The sequence below is a fragment of the Canis aureus genome, chromosome 11 (genome assembly GCF_053574225.1).
Source record: "Canis aureus isolate CA01 chromosome 11, VMU_Caureus_v.1.0, whole genome shotgun sequence".
Lineage (NCBI taxonomy): Eukaryota > Metazoa > Chordata > Mammalia > Carnivora > Canidae > Canis > Canis aureus.
Window position 1 is genome coordinate 4,756,930 of NC_135621.1, and position 22,666 is coordinate 4,779,595.

At 38.7% G+C, this 22,666-nt stretch overlaps 2 long non-coding RNA genes across 4 annotated transcripts in view; one reads left to right on the forward strand and one right to left on the reverse strand.

The window, feature by feature from the left end:
- The window catches only part of LOC144322932 (uncharacterized), a 107,386-nt gene that overhangs the window by 72,725 nt on the left and 11,995 nt on the right, over window positions 1–22,666 (forward strand). The window lies entirely within an intron of this gene.
- Window positions 2,758–22,666, reverse strand: part of LOC144322931 (uncharacterized) — a 48,133-nt gene continuing 28,224 nt past the window's right edge. The window contains exon 6 of one of the 2 annotated variants that reach the window (XR_013388513.1): window positions 2,758–2,934. This is a non-coding gene — a long non-coding RNA (uncharacterized LOC144322931). Of the gene's footprint in view, window positions 2,974–22,666 lie in introns of both variants that reach the window. The other variant, XR_013388512.1, reaches the window with a different exon arrangement.

Consider the following 22,666-nt stretch of genomic DNA (forward strand, 5'->3'; position numbering starts at 1 on the left):
TGGGTGATTGGAAGATATTGGGAAATCCCCCCAAATTCATTTGACCTCTTTAGGTATTTGGAGTAGGGAACCATTAAAAGATTTTCTTTTTTTTTTTTTTTTTTCTTTCTTTCTTTCTTTCTTTCTTTCTTTCTTTCTTTCTTTCTTTCTTTCTTTCTTTCTTTCTTTCTTTCTTTTTCTTCTTCTTCTTCTTCTTCCTTCTTCCTTCTTCTTCTTCTTCTCCTTCTCCTTCTCCTTCTCCTTCTCCTTCTCCTTCTCCTTCTCCTTCTCCTTCTCCTTCTTCTTCTTCTTCTTCTTCTTCTTCTTCTTCTTCTTCTTCTTTTCATTATTTATTCTGAGATTTCTCTCCATTAGGAACACCTTCTCAGAGTCTCCCCGCCCCAACCCCTTCATGGCTCCACTGCTTCCTTTCTGTAAGCCTCTCCTGCCTTTGCTTTGCACACTTAATTTTCTTAATAAGAAAATGTCAGGCGTGTGATTGAGGGCGAGATGAGCCCAAGTCCCGAAGGAAATAGTGTATGGGACATTTTGGCCAAAGGAGTGAAAATATTCCTGCTTCCTTGGAGGAAATGAAAATATGAAGAACTATCGTTTGCTAAGTATCAGGCATTTTCAGGTCTTCACACACATTACTTCGTTTAATAATTACACCCAACTTTCAAAAAGGATTAGGAGATAAAATCCAGAATTTTTCATGTTTCAAAATAAATTTGTCTTCTAGAAATTGAAAATATGCCACTTCCTTTCTAGAACACATAGAAAAATCTGGTATTAGAAAGGACCTTAAAATCATCTGGTTTACTGCCCCCCTTCATTTCACAGGTAGAGAAATCAAGCCCACTGGTGGTAGAAAACCAAGACCACTTTTCTGACTCCTAGTCTAGGTAGCAGAGTGGGGACAAGAGATGTGGATTTAGAACTTGAGTTCCACCTCTGCCATTTGCTGGCACTCAGGGAATTGTTCAACCTTGCAAGGATGCCCCTGCGCACAAAGGAATTCAACTCTATGCTCTCTGAGGGAGGTCACTTGCGGTTGCAGACTCTCTTGTCATTTCTCTGCTAGATTACACTGCCTCTTATGATAGCAACATTTACATTTAGAAATTGTGCCTAAAACTAGAAATGTAAAGGACTATGCACTTGCCTGCACAAGTTTTTACTTTCTCTACCCACCCTAGTGTTTTCAGATTCTTATTAGAAATGAAAAGACTACGAAAAAAATGCCACGCAAAGCATATTATCCCAGAAGTTAAAACTGCAGGATCTCATAAAATAAAAACTACCTGGTCGTGTACCTTTGATGTACAGCTCGTGTAAAATAAAAAGTTTTAGAGTATGGGACACTTCTGATTTTTGGCTTTAAAAATAAATACCAGGAATTCCTGCTGAAACAGGAAACTCTGGTTTTGAAGTATACAGAGACTGAAACTGTAGTCCAAAGCAGTACAATCAGGTCTTTTTTGAGCAGCTCCCAGGGCTGTTTTGGAAAGAGGAAGACCAGCAGGGAGAGCTTGGGCGAGAACCAGCCAGGCTTGCTGGTTGCTGTGCCCAGTTGACCGCACTTGCCTCCATGTGGCTCAGTAGTGGCTTGTGCGGGTTTTCACTCCAGTGGTTAGTAGGAGGCCGGTGGATCTGAAGACAGTGGCAAGGCCTGCGCTCCAGCAAAGTGCTTGCCACTGCAGACAACTCTGTCTAGAGAATTTTAGCAAACGTATGGAGGTTGCTTATTTTCATTGCCTCTTAAGATTTTACACAATGGTAAAGTATGCCTCCATCGTCTATTTTGTTGCCAGTATTTTTTTAAAACCCAGTATATATACCTGAAACTACGTTAAATTAATGATTTATACTCAAATGCTGCACTGGATAGACCACATGATTAGTGACTAAAATGCCCTGCCATAAAATTCTTAGAATTCTTTTCGGAAGGTAGATTTGCTTTTAGACAGGAGATAAACACTACTGCATCAGAAAAGATAGTTCATTGGTGAACATATATATGTTTATTATATTGGGAATGTTGTGTTCTTTGATAATTTTCACTATGAAATATTTCAGGCGGTTTTAAGTGGTGGCACTAAAAATAAAGTAGTGGGCACTGAACAGATGGATTGAATTAAGAACGGGTTTAATGCCAAGTTCACTCATGTCTGAATGGTGAAAAGAGGTATTCATTTAAAAGTCTTGTTATTATTTAAAAAAAAAACAGGGATTTTTTTCTTCTTTCTTTCCCTTTTGACAACAAAAGCCATTTTACTAACTGTGATATACATATTCTAAAGGATTACGAGAAAATGTAAAATAAACTCACTTTATATAGCACATAAGGAGTTGGAAAAAAATTAAATGACGAGTAAGTTTGAACAATGAACAATTTCTATTAAGTTTGAAATCTAATGAAGTGCTGTGAAAACTAATTTTGAGGCGTGCATGATGATTTTCAGAAGTAAATTTATTTAATCTTAACGAACTATGATTTCTACTTTCGGGAAAAACTATTTTGAAGACGCAGTGAAGTATCTAAGCATCACGCGACTATTGCAAAATAAAAGACTGAGTTAACTGTAAATGAATCATAAACATATGTTTTAATTTTCCCTTAAAATATATATGCAGCTTTGTAAATTAAAATGTTTTTCATAAGCGTGATTTATATCAAGGCAGGCCCCAAATATTTGAAAAAACGGCTCAAGCTATTTGACAAACTTAGAATCGACTAAAAATTAAATCTATATTTACAGAGAAAAAGATGCACTGGCACGTTTATTTTCACAGAAAGACTTAATGTGGTCTCTGTGTTGCTCTAGTCAGAAGATTTTGGCTGTGATATTGTCTAAGCAAGTCACAGTGTCTCTGGCTGTCATGTTTGTTCCCCTGCACACCTGGTGGATGAGGCGATCTTTGGGTCTCTTTCAGCTGGAAATGTCCCAAATGCTGTAGAGCAAGTAAGATAACAACATATATGGAAGCAATCTGCAAAACATATAGCATGATATTACTGCTTAAAATTATATATTGTGTATTTCTCAGTCATATTTTAACTTTGTAAATTATGGAAATCAGTTCTGTATCTACCAGTACTTAGCATAGTGGAGATTACAAATAGCTAATTAACAAATGATTATTTAACAAATGAATGTATTCCCTTCGAAATCAAAGAATAATTGCACAACTATAACCCATATATAAATATTACATATAAACATCTCTCTATATGTTTATATGTAATTATATGTAATGGAACTGCTTTGCATCTAAAATGACTTCTGAGGGTATTATTTAATTAGGTGGAGAGGTACAAGCCAGTGAGTGAATTGAAGACCACCAGCACCCTAAAAACCCTATGTCTTGCTTTCTTCATTTTCTTGCTTTTGTTAGAATCTGTGTTGCCCTGGAAATAGCCCTATGGCTTGAGCTTGGCTCGTTCATTCCCTGCTTGGGAATAGAAGAGAAGTTACTCTTCTTCAAGTTTCTTTTCATATCATCACACCAGACTGTCGCACCCCAGAGGGCATGCCATGCTCTTAAGCCTAGAGAATCTCTGTCAAGACTTTAGGAGACCAGCCAACATGGTTTCTAAGCATAAAATTAGTTTCTTATAAAATTGTCCATCCACAAACTATTAGTGTCAGAAATGTTCTACTTTGTCTCTGCAACTTCATGTCATCAAAAACAGGACCTTTTCCTAACTAACCTATCATTTTGAACTTGGGTCTGTCCACTCTTTGAGAGTATGATATGACTTTGGCAAGAAGAGGAAGACTTCCTTCTTTGGACAAAAATTGCCATTTAATGAGCCACTTTCTTCCTTGCTGGTTTCTTCCCTGACGTCAATACCCATGAATGAAATTTCAGCCCCTGTTATCTATCCCTTTATTAGTACTGCCTGACCCATTTTCCCATGTCACACCTGTTAGCCTGAACTCTTTATTGAAGAACCAGTACAAACTCACTCCAGCTTTCTCTTGATCCCAAGTTCATGCGTTGCCTCAGTGTGACCAGCAATGTTCCACATATGCCCTACAACCATTACACTCTGTCAATAGATGCATCGCTGCATATAATATAGCAATATTTAAATCAAGAAACTGGATCATACAGATACAATCCTTTCAAAATTTTGCAAGAATTTAGCATCTTAGAACTCGAAAGATTCTAAAGGAGAGTCTAGTGCAGTGGTTTTTAATCTTCATTTCGCAAAGCCATAAATTTGCAGAAACAGATCACAGATTCTGTAATTGTTTGATTCAAAACAATTTTTTAAGCTAAATTTTATGTATTTGTAAATTATTAAAAATAAAGAGCTCCCCAAATATGTCAGATACCTAAGTTTTAAACATATTGGAGACTACCAGTTTTGAAATTTCTCATCAACTGACTTTGTGATTAATGAATATCAAAAGTTTGAATGGGGTGCCTGGGTGGCTCAGTCAGTTGACTGAGTAACTGACTCTTGATTTCGGCTCAGGTCATGATCCTAGAGTTATGAGATCCAGCCCTGCATCAGGCTTCATGCTCAGTGCAGAGTCTGCTTGAGATTCTCTCTCTCTCTCTTTCTCTCTCCCTCCGCCTCTACCTCTTCCCCTGCTCTCATTCACACACACGCTCTCTCTCTAAATAAACAAATAAATCTTAAAAAAATAAGTATCAAAGGTTTATTCAAACCTTTGTGTATTAAATCACATCTATGCTAATAAAACGCCAGTCTTGTTTATAGATGGTTCACATAAATTTGCAAAAAAACTTCCGTTTTGAAAAACAGAAATCTTGAAAAAATTTAATCTAATCCATTTCCAAACCAAAATAAGAATCTTTTTTAAAAGATCCTTAATAGACATCATACCAGCCCCACTTGAAAATCAGAGGTGTGAACTCATCATTCTACAGCTCAGCCTATTTCATTGCTTCAAAGTTTACATGTGGAGTAGATATTTCTCTCCTGTACCTTCTCACCGTTGGTTCTGGTTCTATTTTTAGGGAAACTTAGAACTATTGTAAATCTTCTTTATTGACATATCTTCAAATATTTCCTATCATTTCCATACTTGGATATCAGTAATGTCCCAGATAAAGAAGAAAACTAAATGCTTGGTGAGTAGGTGGATGCATGATTAATTCGTAATGGAAAAAGCAGCAGAAAGAATGCTTGGAATTATAAAAAGTAGAATCAATTTTAAGAGATATGTCCCTTCTTGATGTTCATTACAGCATCACTCAAGGTAGCCAAAAAGTTGGACATAACATAATTTCCAATGGTATAAGGTTGTTTAAGTAAATTACAGTAGGGTCATACTGGAATATCATGTGCACTTAAAAATATACCAGGGGAAGGATAATGTCTTGGGGAAATGATCAAAATATTTTGTTGAGGAAAAATAAAAGCAGATGTATATTTTTATATTTTATACCTCATGTTTGTATATTTTAAATTAATCATATACACACACACATTGAGAAGACACTAGAAGGATTTTAACCAAACTACTGACAGAGTTTATCTGAGATGGTGAGGATGACAGGTGATTTTTATATCCTTCTTTTTGAATTTTTGCATTAAAATTTTTTAAAAAAGATTTATCTATTTATTCGAGAGAGAGGGAGCATGTATGAGACAGATAAAGAGTGAGAGAGAGAGGGCACAAGCAGAGGGAGGGGCAGAGGGAGAAGCAGACTCCCTGCTGAGCAGGGAGCCTGATGTGGGGCTCAATCCCAGGACTCTGGGATTATGACCCCAGCCGAAGGCAGATGCTTGACTGACTGAGCCACCCAGGTGCCCCCATTTAAAACACTTTTTTAAAACAAAAATGCATCTCTTTTATAATATAAACAAGGAATAAAGGAACATTTTCTCTTTCTCTCTCTCTCTCTCTCTTTTTTTTTTTGAAAGGGATAAGAAAGGCTTAATTCCCCCCACAGTCAGAAATTACTGGTTTCCCCAATACTGCCATAGTTATTCAACGGCCAGTCAAATAAAGAAGCATTTGACTCTATAGATAACTCTGAAAGTCTTGAGTTTGGTGCAAACTGCAGATGCAAGTTTCATATTAAGCTGGCTGTGCCTATTAAAGATAAAAATCCCTTCCCCTGACACACATGGGCACCCTCCAATCCTGCCTCAGGTACCTGGCTGCGTTATTCCCACTGAGGATTCCACATGTTTAGCATGCATACTCCATAAACCATTCTTGGCTTCCAAAAGCATTTATTTCTTTTTGTAAACCTTGACACCCTAGGGAGGTCTCCACTGAGATACTCTGTATATCTGCACACTGGTCACTCATGAATTCAACTCGTGTTATTTATTACCACTGTGAGTTCAGACCAAACTGTAAATGTCAAATGTGCTCATTACCTCTGGTGGCCCTATGTACCCAGCGTACCAGCTGGAAGTCCTGCCTTCTGTGCCAGGCTCTCGCTGCAAGAGGGACTACACAAAAGATGGTTGAAACTGTGAAGCCCTGTTACGTGTTTGGCAGGCACATGATCCTCTAGGAGTATCTTACAATCACTCTGATATTGGGCCACAGTGTTGACAGCCCAACTGGGGCTGCATTTGGGTAACATACAAGCTTCTACTGGACTGATACAAACGAGCTCTAAAATGTCATACTATATAATCTCTCCCATTTATTAATAACCTCCCTGCAATTCTCTGCCTTCCAAACCCTGATCTACACAAAGGGCAAATGTTTCCAGCTGATTGTGATATCCAGGTCACTTAGCTGAAAGGAAACACAATGCAGCATCAAAGGGTGAATATAAAATTACTATAAAAGTACTGAAAGGGAAAAATAATCATGAAAGTTGGTATAACACAGAGTAGTTAAACCAAATAGGCCTGGGCCATAAAAATTGTAAACATGTTAACACTATCCTTAAAAATATGACTTAAATCTTGATAGATCTGGAAAGAGCCAAAGTATATGTGTCTATGCCTTGGTTAAAAATCATGATGTAAAAATCAGGGACCCTACAATCTATAGTTGTTTAACCTTCAAGCCTATTGAATTAACAGTTGTGTGTGTGTGTTTGTTTGTTTGTTTGTTTTAAATCACTCGGTGGCTACCTATCAGAATTCTCAGGCACTTTTGCTCACTGTGAAGTCTTTACACCAATTAATTTTGATCAAGGTGTAAAATTTATTTTGGCTACAAGTGAGTATACACATTGCCATGGTGATGCTGTTGAATGAATGTGGGATTGAAAGGCTTATGTATCCAGCTGTAGAGGAGGGTACACATCAGTGGAATTGTAAGTAGGAGGCTCAGCATGTGGGCCAGTCAGGGCCAAATCTAGAGGACTTGTTTATTGGAATATTCTAGAAGAGAACTCAGCCTGTCCGGTACTTAAGAATGAGGTCAAGACAAGAAACAGTTCTGGTTACATAGGACCTCAGTGCAGTGCTGATGGCCCATCACAAGAGAGTGATGGGATAAATCATGGATATTTTCATAGAATGTGTGAGTCATTATTAATCTATTGTTATCTTGTCTTTGTTGATGAGATTTTGAAGGCTGCTTTTTAATTCGCTTGAGCGGTTTTCAAGAAATTCTAGCTTTGCGAATGTGCTACAAAGCGTATTACAGAGCTGTAGTCAGTAGAAGCTGGGCAGTGAGACTCTCATATCATGGCCCCTGGGCTCATGAATGGGTTGTCATTTGGTCTTGGGTACTGTCATGCTCTACAGAGGCTACTTGAGTGACTGGCATACCGCTGAAGCATAAACCTATTCCCCAGATAAAGATATAAACAAGTACTTCCTGCTATTTGTCACCTCTTCTTCACGAAACCCCTTCTACACACAGTCCAAACTAAAGAATCTCTGTATCTTCTTTTTAAGAAAAGCATTACAGAAAGAACGAGATCTTGTTATTTGCAACAATAGGATGAACTTACAGGGTATTATGCTAAGTGAAATAGACAAAGATAAATACCACATGATTTCACTTATATGTGAAATCTAACAGAACAAAAACATGAAAACTCCACTACTACCACCAACAATAAATGGAAATAGACCAAAATACAGAGAACAAACTGGTGGTTGCCAGAGGGTAGGGGCGTGAGGGGATGGATAAAATAAGTGAAAGGAATTAAGAGGTATAAATTTCTGGTTGTAAAATAAATAAGTCGCAGAGATGAAAATTACAGGATAGGGAATATAGTCAATAATATTGTAATTAATGTTGTATGGTGAGAGATAGTGACCACTCTAATTGTGGTGAGTACTGAGTACTGTATAGAGATGGGGAATCACTATGTGAAACTAATATAATGTTGTATGTAAACTACACTTCAATAACAAAAATTTTTAAAAAGTATTATAGGGATCCCTGGGTGGCGCAGCGGTTTGGCGCCTGCCTTTGGCCCAGGGCGCGATCCCGGAGACCCGGGATCGAATCCCACATCGGGTTCCTGGTGCATGGAGCCTGCTTCTCCCTCTGCCTGTGTCTCTGCCTCTCTCTCTCTCTCTCTCTGTGACTATCATAAATAAATAAAAATTAAAAAAAAAGTATTATTAAATCCACTTGTAAGGGCTCATTTACTGGACTCCATAAATTACAAAGACAAAAACCTAGTTTTTTTTATTTCTCTCCTTTTCATTTTTAATAGGTTTAAACAGATGTGATAAAACTCTTGAAATTGTACCTGAAAAAATACAGACTTCAATATGTCACTGGTCAACATGGTCCATGAATGTGTCCTCATGGGCTTCTTTACATTATTTAGGGCCAATACCTGTGTTTAGTGTATTCATTCTTCAGTAATGGAATTTAAGGAATGTGTCACAATCCAAAAGTCAATACTTTTCATCCTGTTCTCTTGAAATAGGATAAAAAATAAAGACCTCTCATATGTATCTGAAAGAGTTTGGAATTTTTATTTTATGATATCAAAATTCAAATATCTGCACTTTCACCTTATTTTCATTTCCCAAATCATCATCTCATCTTTTCTCCTTCTTCATACAACTGAACAGCCTTTAATCTTTGTCTCCCCTAGCACCCTGAAGACATCCTTGGATGACTTTTTCCCCCATTTATTGAAGCTATTGCTTTGAAAACATTGACTAAATCTGACATTTAAACTCCTCCAGTATGCTGTCATATATATATTTTCTCTGCTGAGAGCCTAGAGGCTTATGTTAAAATATAGCTTGAGGTGTAAAAATTATTGCTAAGAAAAGCAAGTCATTTCTTTTTCTTTGCAAGAAACAGTTGGCCTATATCTAAAAAGACTATGCAAAGTATTTTTTATCCCTAGCCATAATTTTGAACCAGTTTGCTATAAAGGACCCTTGGAGAGGGTGACCAATTAACCTCTCTTCTTAGGACAAAGGCCACGCTTCAGTAGCCTGGACAGTTGGTGATTTTGACTCAGGCCAAATTCTAATTGAATAGATTCCATTTGGGCAAGCTTTAAGTGTCCCTTATTAACAGTTCAGGGTTGTAGAGCACCATGAAAATACTACAGTTATAAGGGATCTTAGAGATTATCTAGTATGCCTGACTTTAGACGTGGGAAGAAGAGTACAGACGAGTTAAAGGGATGGCTTAAGGTCATGAAACACTTTTGGATAGAACCAACATTGAAATCCAGGCAGCTTCACTCCTCTTTTAGAGCTCATTCCATGAGACACCAACAGAAGGCCTCAGTGTCCTCACCCAGCGATTCGATTGTGGACATAGTATGTGGGTAGTTCAAGTAACAGACCCTTGGGTAACAGAGGCATCTTAGTGGAAGGAAGCTGGCAGTGTGGGCACAGTAGGGTTCCTGGGAGAATAAAGGCTGATTTCCTTTCCCATGCAGCTTGGCTACAGTATCCACAAGCACCTTTAGTTCCTGGGAGATGATTCCTCTATAAAGGGCTGGAGATGGAAAGCTTAATGTGAGGCCGCGGTTTCTGGTTTTGTATGGAAGGACAGCAGGAGTTCCATCCTGGCAGCAAGCACAGGGACTGCTAGTCCCTGAGATTTCTGTTTTTGTATAACAGAGATGAAGGTGGAGAGTTGCCAAAAATAGCACTAATAGAGCAGAAATGGTAGCAGTAGCCACAGAGGACACAACTGAAGCACATAGGAGTTTAGCGGGTTTGTCAAAGTTATAGGGCAAAAGGAATTTGAACCTTGGCAGTCTAGTCCTGACGTCGGCACCCTTACTCTTAAGCCAACTTTCCAAAATAAAATGTCAGGAGAAGTGGGGAAACGGGAGACAAAAATGGAGGCAAAACTTCCAGAGAGTTAGAAGGGAAGAATGCAAGAGTTTCCCGAATTCCTCTGCAGACTCCAGAGGTCATGGGCTGGAGACTTTTTTTCTGTACATCGCCAGATAGTCAACACTTTCGGCTTTGTGGGCCGTATGGTCTCTGTCACACTACTTTTTTCATGCAAAAGTAGCCATAGGCAGCGCTTGAATGAATGGATATGGTTATTTTCCAAAAACTTTAGAGGAATAGGCACCAAAGAGGAATTTGCCAACCTCAGAAGTAGATCCTTGTGGCTTCAATGGTGAGAAATGGAGAAGACCTCAGGTTGTCTTCATGGCACAGGGCTGTTCTAAGGACTGAATGCGCCCATACGTGGAAAATGATCAAAGCAATCCCAGCATCTAAATGCTCAAGAAAATGGCTGCTCTTAGTTTTGCTGCTATTGTTGGTTCTATAGACATATAGGTTGGGGTGGTGGTGGCTGTATTCACCTAAGCTCCTAGAGGACGTTCCGACATTTTCAGGACAAGGTAGGAAAAAGCAGAAGCTACCAAAGCCCTTATTTCCTCTCTCCTTGGACCTCTTACTAGTACTTTTTCACATTCAAAAATGATCAAACCCAGGAGTGGGGGGAATGGGGAAAATAGGTGGTGGGAGTTAAGGAGGGTACTTGTCATGATGAGCACTGGGAGTTGTATAAAGTGTTGAATCACTATATTGTGCGCCTGAAACTAGTAGATCGCTATATGTTAACTAACTGGAATTAAAGTAAAAACTTTTAAAAAATTACCAATAAACTCCATACCCACATCTATTTAATTTTGGTCTCAAAAAAATTTTCCCTGTTAAGCAGAGGTAAAACACAGTTTTTGAGGGGACATAGGAACCTGCCAGTACGCAAATCTCACTGACAACAATTTTGATAATTGGCTGCATTTCTGAAATATCTCCAGAGTTGGCATGTTAGATGTTAGGCCGAAATGGATTTGTTTAGAAAAGTTCATTCTTTTCAACATACAGTTGAAAACATACAGTCAACATACAGTTATTCTCTGTACTATTAAGTCATTCAATATAAGACATAGATCACCTAATGGACTAGCTCTCGTTGGTGTATTTGAAAGTATAACCTGAAAATTCATTAATTCAACAAACACAGTGAATATCATCTATAATGCTTGATGCTGTCCAGATGCTGGGGAGAAAACCATGAACAAAAGTAAAGAAATAAATATCTGACCTCACATAGTTTACATTCTGACCATATCAAAACTAATAATATGCTCCATAAAATACCTTAGTGAATATCTCAACAGAAGTTAAAGATTAATGGAAAGAATAGATAAAGATAAATGAGCCACTCTTGCTTTTTAAATATTTTCTTTTATTTTCCCTTCTTTCCTTTCCCTTTTATTCCTAACTTCCTCCCCTGACTCCTCCCCGTCCTTTCCCTCCTCCCTCCCTCTCCATTTCATTTCCCCCTCCTCTTTTTCCTCTCTTCCCTCTCTTCCTTCTTTCTCCTCTTTTTCATCTTCTTGTCTCCTTTTGTATCTTTTTTCTTTCTTTTTGAACTATTGCCCTTTTCTCAGCCAGCAGTCACAGTAGCTTACACATCTTTGTTTAAATTAACATTTTCCAAATTTCCTAATTTCCTATTAAGGAAACTACTTTTATTTTTATCAGAAGAGTTTCAAAAGTAGCTCCTTTCCTTTGTACTGTTTTAAAGTAGCAAGTTTACTCCAAGAACTTCTATCTTATTTTCTAATAGACTTCTCTTCCCAAAAAAGCTCTTTCTCCTTTCTGAGTGAAGTTGCTTAGATCAAAATTCACTATGTTTCTAGCTCAGTTGAATCCTCTTTTCTGAATGTGTGAACTTACTTAAAATTGTCAGAATCTCAAACTTGAAATTCTATGTATTACAATTTGTGTGTGTGTGTGTGAAGCCTGTAGATTGAAAATGCAAATATAGCAAGAACTATCTAATGTTTCTGGCCACCTTAATGAAGAATGAGTAGTTTCAACTGGTGCTTTAAGGTGAGGTCACTGTGGGATGACATGTTTTCTTAGCGAAATTCATGACATCTCGTTTCCTTAGAGGGCAGTCTACCAAGTCAGACAACCTGGGTTCAAATCTCAGATCTACCTATAACAAATGTGTGACCCTGAGCAATTCATTATAACTTTTGGAATCACAATGTCCTCATCCATAAATAGTCATGACACTTCCTATCCTGTGGTTTTGTGCTGAGATAGTGCCTGGGTGATACTTTGTTCTGTGTAGGGCATAAATGTTAAATAAATGAAAAATTTGTGGTAACAGTAGTATTTATATTTCATTCCACTCACAATGCCTGAAGCAATCCCACGATGTAAGTGACCCATAGTACCAAAGTGGATACGCCCTGATGAAATGGATCAAGAACACCACCATTGTCTTTACATACTTTTCTCCATTATTTCTTTCTTTGCAGCCTTTTTTAAAAATAAATTCTTATTTCAAAATTACTCTTCTATAGGACTAAGGATAAGATGTCACCAAAATGTATGTTTGAAAGAGGCAGAAATTAAAATCCCTTATTAGGTTTATCCTGGAGCCATTATGTGTTTATTTGGATATTTATCCCAGAGACTGATTGCCCCATGGCAAGGCTACATAGTAACCCAAATAATAGTTGTATATTTCACCCAAAACATCACGATATTTGTAAAGTCAAACCCCAAATTGGCTCTTTTGTCCAATTCCATTGTAAAGAACTACAGAATGAATGTCACAAATGAGTTAAATTTAACAGTCTACCATATGGAACCGATGTTTGGGTTGCCTCAAGATTAATATAAACACACCCTAATAAACCTTAGCGACTTTCTTGGTGTTTCCATAGAGGTCTAAGACCTTCATAGCAATGAACTGAATTCAGCTGAAACCCGAGTGACAATCTGGAAGAATTGGAAGACAAAGTAGCTCTATCTTCCTCTTCCTTAAATTTCCAGATGGGTAAGCTTAAAAGTAAAGGCCAGTTTTAAGCAGAACTACAGAAACCACTTATTTTTTTTTTTAACAAAAGAAATAATATATTGTGGCCAAAAAGAATCTCCCTCTAGCAGTTTAATTACCATGTCTATATTGGCTGAGAATAAAATGTTTGGGGAACTGGGTCAATATTGCAATGGAAGCTGGTTAACCATGCCTCAGAAAATTTCAACATCTATGAAAATTCATCTGTCATTGCCCACATGAACCTAAACCACATTTCAGTTTGCTCAAAAACCCCTACAACTATTTTACATTTGGGGTAATGAGAGGCAATTTGGAAATATTTTTTATATCTGGCACAGAGCATCATTGATCTGGAAGATAAAATACATACAGGTTCCTGGTCCCAGGCAACCCGCATCGACACGCATGTTGTTTGGCCTAGTGCCCTGAACCAACTCCTCATCTATGGATGGGTCCTGAGGTGCAGAAAGGAAAAGTGACCTGTCAGCGATCATGACTGACAGTAGCACCAGGGTGGGATTCCAAACACTTCTTATTTACTACCATCATTTTTTATTTTTGTAAAAGCTTCTTTTGTAAAAGGAAACAAAACCCTATATTTAGTGTTTTGATATTTCCTTCTTAGATACATTGTTCACCATTTTTAAAATTGTGGTAAAAACACCTTGTGTGAGATCCAGCCTCTTGACAAATGTTTAAGTGTACAACATAGTGTGGTTAACTAAAGGTGTCAGGTTTATGGCAGATCTCAAGAACGTGTTCTCTTGTAAAAAGATGAAATTTCATGCTGAGGGGACACCTTCCTGCTTTCCCCTCCACTCAGCCCCTGATAACCACCATTCTACTTCCTGCTTCTATGACTGTTTTAGAGATCTCATGCAAGTAGTATCACATAGTGTTTGTACGTCTGTGACCGGCTTACTTCACTGAGCATGATGCCCTCCAGGTTCACCCAGGTTGTCACATGGGACAGAATGTCCATCTTTTTTAAGGCTGAATAATATTCCACAGTGTGATGCCATCACATTTTCTCTGTTTATCCATTAACAAGCACTTGGGTTGTTTCCATATCTTGGCTATTGTGAATGGTGCTGCAATGAACATGGGAGGGCAGTTAGCTCTTCAAGATACTGGTTTCATTTCCTTCTATCCATCCAGAAGTGGAGTTGTTGAATCATATAGTAGTTCTAGTTTTAATTTTTGGAGGAACCCTCATATGGCTTTCCGTCGTGGCTGCACTGTTTTACATCCCTGTCCACAGTGACAGTGCACAAGGCTGCCTTTCCTCTGTCACCGTCCTCCCCGATCTTGGTGTTTCCATAGATGTCTAGATAGATAGATATCTACATAGCTGCAATGTTTCCATAGGGAAAACCCTAGATAGATGATAGATAGATAGATAGATAGATAGATAGATAGATAATCTAGATAGCTGCAATGAGCATGGGAGAGCAGTTAGCTCTTCAAGATACTGGTTTCATTTCCTTTTATCCATCCAGAAGTGGGGTTGTTGAATCATATAGTAGTTCTAGTTTTAATTTTTGGAGGAACCCTCATATGGCTTTCCGTCGTGGCTGCACTCTTTTACATCCCTGTCCACAGTGACAGTGCACAAGGCTCCCTTTCCTCTGTCACCGTCCACCCCAATATTGGTGTTTCCATGGATGTCTAAGACCTTCATAGCAATGAACTGAAATCAGCTGAAACCCGAGTGACAATCTGGAAGCAAGACAAAACCTGTTATCTTTTGGGTTTTCTTGATAATAGTCATCCTAGCAGGTGTGAGATGATATCTCACTGTAGTTTTGATTTGCGTTTCCCGATGATGAGTGATGCTAAGCGTCCTTCCACATACTCCTCTGCCATCAGATACATTCTTCCATTCCATAGGTTTACCTTTTCATTTTGCCGATTGTTCCTTTTGCTGTGCGAGACTCTTCCACCTAGCCAGTGGAGAATCCAGTGAATAAAAGAAGAAACAGAAAAAAAATCCCAAAATAAAATAGTCATCAGGTGGGATATTTCATTTCCTTTCTTCTTTAGTAAACTAGAATCATAATGAGAGAAGTGTAAAAAGCCTGAGGTGCTCAATGCATTCTCTTTCTGGATGGCAAATTCACACAGGAAGATAAGCCACCAAGCAAGAGGTTGCTTGCTAGACATCACTTGAAACAAGGAAAGTAAGCTGGGAGGTCTGGAGGTTGGGATCAGTAAATAATGATAGCCTGAGGCATCTCTTTGGATGGGCCAGACACTAGCAATTTTTCCTCTGAACAATACAGGAGAAAGCCCTGAGAGTAAGATAACTTGTTTTAACCAAAACAGCAGATACCAAATGCTCACTTTTTTAGAGCTCTTTATTGGATATTGTTACTACTGTTTTCCACCAGTTATGACCAGTGCTGCTACTACAGACTGTTACTAGTGATCAATTATTATAAACAGAGCGAAGAGCAGGCGTTATACATCTATTATTATATTTTATCTGTAGTTATAGTTATAACAACTGCAGGACAGGGTATTGCCTTCCTGGGGTTAAGTAAAATATGCAGCTTGGAGACAAGGTTAGCATAGTCTGGGATTTACCATCAGGGGAGGAGACCAAATTGACTCAGGAATCGGAAACACAAGCAGCTCTAAGTCAAGAGTCAGGCACACAGTTTGAGTGCAAGTATTGAGGGAGGGGGAGAGGATAAAAACAATTACCTTGGAAGTTGGTTTTTAACAGTATCATATTATCATTAGCAGTAAAGGAGCAATTATCACAGTTAATAAAATCACATTAAAACATATGACAGATAAAGAAAGCACAATGGGAGAAATTTAATGGACTACATTTCCTGCCAGATTTTATATTGGGTGTTGGATTATTTATAGGACATATGTTCTAGGAAAACAAATGTTTAAACTGGAAATGAGCAAATCTGAAGACATTTGCTTCTTTGAAGCATTGTGGTTTTACGTTATTCTGGTAATTTATATGCCCTAGAAAATATGCTGTTTCTTTTATTAAAGCATATATGGCTTTCTAAATATATTTTTATATAGCATTATTTTATTTTGTAAATAGAAATTTCCATTTTAATTTAAAAGTAAACCAATTTCATAATATTAGAGGTGTTGCATCGTCCCATAGCACCCTCTCTCTGCCAAGCTCAGCCCCTCCCTTCATGCCCCATCTACTTCCCTCTTGTAACCAGCCCTTCCTCTAGGCTGTGTCTTCTCCCCATGACACTCTGTCATCTGCTCCCTCACATCACTTTGGCTGTCGCCTCTGCTGTTTTGCTGCTGTTATGATTCACCTTTCCCCTACCTTCTGCTCTATATTGTACTGAAGAACCAAGTGGTACTATGATTTAAACTATGTTTTGAGGTTGAGCTTGCCCAGAAGAAAGACCCAGGTTAGAAGCCCTGCTTGATTACTTATCAGCTATATGACATTGAGCAGTTAACTTCTCTGGATGGATAGATAGATAGATAGATAGATAGATAGATAGATAGATAGATAGAGATGATAGGTAGAGATATAGGTATAGATATAGATCATGAGGCTAATAATGGCTGTCTTGCGGGACCATGGCGAGGATCAAATTAGAGAACATCATAGATTAGGAGAACCTCTCAAATTCAGAGAACATCATGCCCCCTACAGAGCAGGTGCTCCACAAACGGCAGCTGATAGAAACTGCCGAGGGAGAAGCCCTCCTGCCTGGAAGGCCAGAAAGGTCTTGCTTCTCACCTAGGGGCCCTGGGACCCCACATCTATCTACACTGGCAGCTTGCCCTGTGACCTTTTCCAGGTTATTATCATTTGCATCACAAATCTGCGATCCAGTGCTTCTCCGACCCAGTTTCTCCAACTTTGCATATCTCACGTGGGGCCTTCTAAGAAGAGATTTCAATTCCATTGTTTCTGTCATGGGATCCAGAAAGCTGTGTTTTTACAAGTGTTTCCAGTTCCAAGCCAGGATCAGGGACCACTAACTTTAAAAAGCACCACGACTCAGAGTCAGTGACTTCTCTGGTCACATTGTTTCGGGCTTGCTGACCACTGTGACACCACGCTGGTCTTCCTCATTGATCTTAAGGCTAGAAAAAATGTAGTCTTAAGACAGGTTTCTCTCTACTTACTCTTTGTTCTCTTGCTTCTGGACTTAGCACCCTACAAGGTGTTATTTACATTGACATTTTGGTTTAAGATGGGAGGAAAGAGTTTCTGGGTAGACTGCGTCCTGTGGCCTTCTCCCTGGTAATAAAAATTCTCCTTTCTCTACTCTAGGGTTCTCAAAGTGTGGGCCCAACTAGAAGTATTGGCATCACCTGGGAACTTTTTAGAAATGTAGGTACTACCCTAGACTTACTGAAACAAAAACTCTGGTGGTGGAACCCAGAAATCTGCATTTTTTGGTTCAACATCTTACTTGGAAGTAATTATAGTTTCACATGCACTTGTAAGAAACAATACGGAGATCCTCTGTGTCCTTTACTCAGTTTACCCAATGAAAACATCTTGCAAAGCTGTAGTACAATATCACAACCAGGATACTGACATTGATGCAGTGGGATACAGACATTTCTATCCCCACAAGTATCCTTTTATAGCCATATGCACTTCCCCTCGCCTTCACCTCTCCTTAAGTCCTGAAAGCCACTAATCTGTTCTCATTTCTATAATTTGTCATTTCCCAAGTGTTGTTGTATAAATGGAATCATACAGTATGTAATCTTTTGCAATTGTTTTTTTTTAGTCTCACTCAAATTTAATTCCCTGGAGGTTACTACTTCAGTAGTTTATTCCTTTTTATTACTGAGAAGAGTCATGGTATGGAAGGATCACAGTTTACAATTTATGTGTGGTTACACTCACACATTAAGGACATATGGATCTCCTTTTTAGACTATTGCAAATAAAGCTAACATAAACACTTTCAGGTAGGTTTTAGTTAATATAAGTCTTCTTTTATCTGAGATAAATACCTAGTAGTACATAACAACTGTACTTAAAGGGGAGTTGCATAATAGATTTTTTTAAAAAAAGATTTTATTTCTTTATTCATAAGAGACACAGAGAGAGAGAGAGAGGAAGAAACATAGGCAGAGGGAGAAGTAGGCTCCCCACAGGCAGCCCGATGTGGGACTCAGTCCTGGGACTAGGATCACGCCCTGAGCCAAAGGCAGACGCTAAACCTCTGAGCCACCCAGGTGTCTCACATAATAGATTTTTAAAGGAATTTCTAAGCTATTTTCCAGAGTGACTGTATGATTTTACATAACTTATCAAAGTCTTTGCATCATTTTAACAGTTTAACTAAAGTATAAAAATGTACCTTCCCATGTCCTTTTACCTCCTACTTACTGTCTTAAGTATTTCTTCTATGTGCATTTAGAATCACATCTATAATAATCTAGTGTTATAATTTTTGTTTCAACCATCAAACATAATTTTTAAAATCTGAGATGAAAAGAAAAGCCTACTGTGCTTATCCATAATTTTCTTTACCATGTTCTTTTTCTGTTCCCGATGTTCCAAAGTTCCTTCTTTTACTACTTTTGGTTTATTTAGAGAATTTCCTTTAGCTGTTCTTTGTAGATCTGCTTGAAACAAATTCTCTTTAGTTTTCCCTTGTCTGAGAATATCTTGATTTTCCTCTGAGTATAAGAGTCTGAGTTGATACTCTTTCCCCCAATAGTTGAAAAATATTGTGCTACTTCTGGATTCCATGGTTTCTGATGAGAAATTTGCAGTTATTTGAATTGTCTTACCCTCATAAATAAGATCTCATTTTTCCCTAGCTACTATCAAAATTTTTTCTTTGACCTTGGTTTTCAGAAGTGTAACTCATAGATTTCCTTGGGTTTATCTTGTTTGGAATTCTTGTCAAATTGGAGATGTTTTCAGCTATTATATCTTTGAGTACTTTTTAAGCTCTTTCTTGTTTCTCCTCTCCTTTGGGACTCCAACAATGCAAAAGTTAGATCTCTGTGTAGTTCCTTGGTTCCTGAGGCCTATTTGGTGGGGGAGGTGGGGACAGGAGCAGTGTCTCTTTATTGTTCAGACTGCATAATTTCTATCATCCTATCTTTTGGTTCACTGATTCTTTCACCAATCCTTTCCATTCAACTGCCGATCCCATCATTGAACTTTTAAATTTCAGCTACTATATTTTCTGTTTCTAAAATTTCCATTTGGCTTTCTTTATATCTTTTATTATTTTGCTGAGTCTTTTTATTTCCTTTTTTTTAAAGATTTTATTTATTTATTCATGAGAGACACAGAGAGAAAGAGAGACAGAGACAAAGGCAGAGGAAGAAGCAGGCTCCATGCAGGGAGCTCAACATGGGACTCTATCCTGGGTCTCCAGGATCAGGCCCTGGGCTAAAGGTGGCACTAAACAACCAGGCCACCGGGACTGCCCATAGTCTTTCTATTTCTTTACTGAGGCTTTTGATTTTATCATTTGTTATTATCTCAAGAGTATTCTTTATTACTCATTGATGCATTTTTGTGATACCTGCTTTAAAATCTTTGTCCAATAATTTCTACTTGCCCATCATCTTGAGGTTGGCATCCATTGATTATCTTTCTTTACATTTAGTTGAAGATTTTCCTGATTATAGGTATTATGAATAATTTTCAATTGAAATTTGGACTTTTTTTTATTATGTTAGGAGACTCTGGATCTTATATAAAACTTTTGACTTTCTTTGGCACTGCTCTGGCAGGGGAATGTGGGAAAATGTATTACTTTGTTAGTGCCAGATGAAAGTAAAAGTCCAGGTTTCCTCTTGGTCTCCACTGACAGGGGAATGATGGCTCCTAGTTGCAGGTGGAGATGGGAGTTTGAGCTCACATGGTATCCACTGATAACGTAGTGAGGATGGCCTCATTACCACCAAGTTATAGATAAAGGTTTTGACTCTCCATTAGGCCTCCTCTGATACCACCTCAGTGAGGAGAGAGAAGGGTGCCTCACTATTGTTAGGTGGTAACAGAATCCAGGGTCCCCACATTTCCAGCTCTCTGCTTAGCCTTCTTTAACGCCACCCCAGCAAGGGACTTGGGGCCTCACCAGGATGGAAGTCTAGGCTCCCCACTCAGCCTTTGCTCAGCCAGGTGAAGATATGGCCACAGTGTTCAGTGTTTTAGAGTAGAGCTTTTATTTTCTAAAAGTTTCTGTCTTGCTGGATGCCCCTTTCTGAGTCCTTCTGTTAAGATGTTTTGGTTTGTTTGGTTGCTTTTTCTCATTGGTCTGAGACAGATCAGCCATTTTCTGATTGCTTGTTTCTTTCACTCCAAGTCTGAGATATATGATGCAAAAAAGAAAACTCATGGAACTCATTGCATCCTTCCTTGGGTCTCAAGGTCCTAGTCAGTCTACCTTCTTCCCTCCACCCTGCAGAGCCTTCTTATGTCTGATATATGTATAAACAAACACACACATACACAGACACACACACTCACACTCACACACCTACCCACACAAATTGTCCAATGTTTTTTGTCACAATGAGTGGAAGGAATAGGGGAAAGTGTCTACTCCATCTTCTCAGAAGCAGAGTTCACCCAATCTGCATTTGACAAGCTCTCCAGGTGTTTGTGGTGTGTGTTGAAGTGCTTAGGAACCTGTGCTATCTTTCTGTGGAGCAGAGGAATGAGTGTCTGGTGTTAATATGAAAAGTTTTGGGTCACTGTTACTATCTTAGGAGAAAAGCCTTTTCTTTATCCACAAATCCTTTTACAGTTCCCTGTTGTGCATGTGCCTTATATCATTTTAAATTCAAGGCTTTAGGATCATTTCAGAAGCCGTGTGGGCTTCAGGGCCCCAGGTTAGACTGGGAACACAGTCAAGAGTTACCTGTGAATGTGCCCCAGGCTAGCATTTGTGGTTCATATTGAACATGAGAAAACATGCAGAAAGTTTGGTACTGATTTGGATATAATTCAGAAATGTGACTGAGCCTTCTCAAAAAAAGCAGGGGATGTGACTGTCATTCCCACTGTGGGCGTATTTGCCCCGTGCTTCTTTCCTTCCCAGTGAGGGAAGATTGGGGAATTAGCAGCAGCTGGGAGTTCCACGGGGGCGGCCGTCTAGTTGGAACAACATTACTGAAGATAAAAATGATATCTTTAAATTGGCCTTAATCATCCAGTCATTTAGAAGTTATTTTCTGATATTACTGGATCAATAAGATTGCCCTAAGGCAACATATTTTGTTTTTAAGATTATAACGTAATCATTATTATTGGAATTTTCTGAAGCAATACTATATATGAATATAGTCACATCATTGGATTTTTTTAGAGGTCAAAATTAATCATCACGACATTCCTTTGATGTTGACATACTGTCATCATACCCCCTGAACAGATGAAGAAACTAAGGAAGTGAGTTAAAGAGATTTAGTTCTCAACAGTTGTTTGTTAAAGTTTACTGAAAACTATAGGCAGCATCTATTAAGCACTTATTGTGCATGGAGTGATGTTCGTAGGACTTTATATACATGTGCACATTGTTGGGTCTTTTAATTCTTAAGGCAATCTACTGTTACCATTATCATGATGGTATTGTCTTCAATATTGTCTCGTTTGTACCCATGGAATTTTGATTTATGTAGGTGACTGAGCAATAACACAGAGAGGTCAATGCCATTGAAAGAAGAGGTTATTACTTACATTTCCCAAGGGAAGGAGGCATGCCATGCCACACAGGGCTATGGGAGAAGCATCATAGTTGGTCAGGAAGCAGAAGCAGGAAGAAAGGAAAACCTGGGACAGACCCTTTACTGGGGTTTCCAGGGGCAAGGCAAGGCTGGGCAGAATTGGTAATTTGAGTAATTTCAGTAGGCTTTGGTTTATAGGGGTGAGCTCTCTCTAGTTGTCCGGTACCTGGCCCTGGGGTGATTTAGGGCAGGGTAAATATTGACTTGGTGTGTGTTTGGGTAAAGAGGGAGGTTGGGGATATAGACTCAGTATTGGTTGGTTTGCTTATGAAAGGCATGCTCCAGAGCAGTGGTTTATTATCTTTAGGAATTAAGTAGCCCTGCGAAAGCGAGTCCCTCCTCAGGTCTATAAGGCCTCCAAAATGTCAAAACATCATTAGATACAGAAAAATTTAAAAACATGATTAACAACAGGGTGGACACTGAGGCATGGGAAGTTCAAAGGACTGGCCCATATCACACAGCTGGGGAGTGGCAGGCCTGAAGACGAATGAGCTCCAGCTGCCTCCGAAGATCCTGCGTAGATACAGCTTCAGGACTGTTTCCTGGTTCTTGTCATTATGCCACAAGCCTTTAATGATCTCAGGCACAGATGGCTGATGGGACGTGAAAGCAGAAGTGATTTTAAAGAATGCAAAGAGCAAAACACTTGAAACTTGACATTGGGAGACAAAGATAATGGAACTGGGATCGTTTAGCCAGGTGAAGAGAAAGGTGAGTGGCCATGTTGGTTTGTGAAG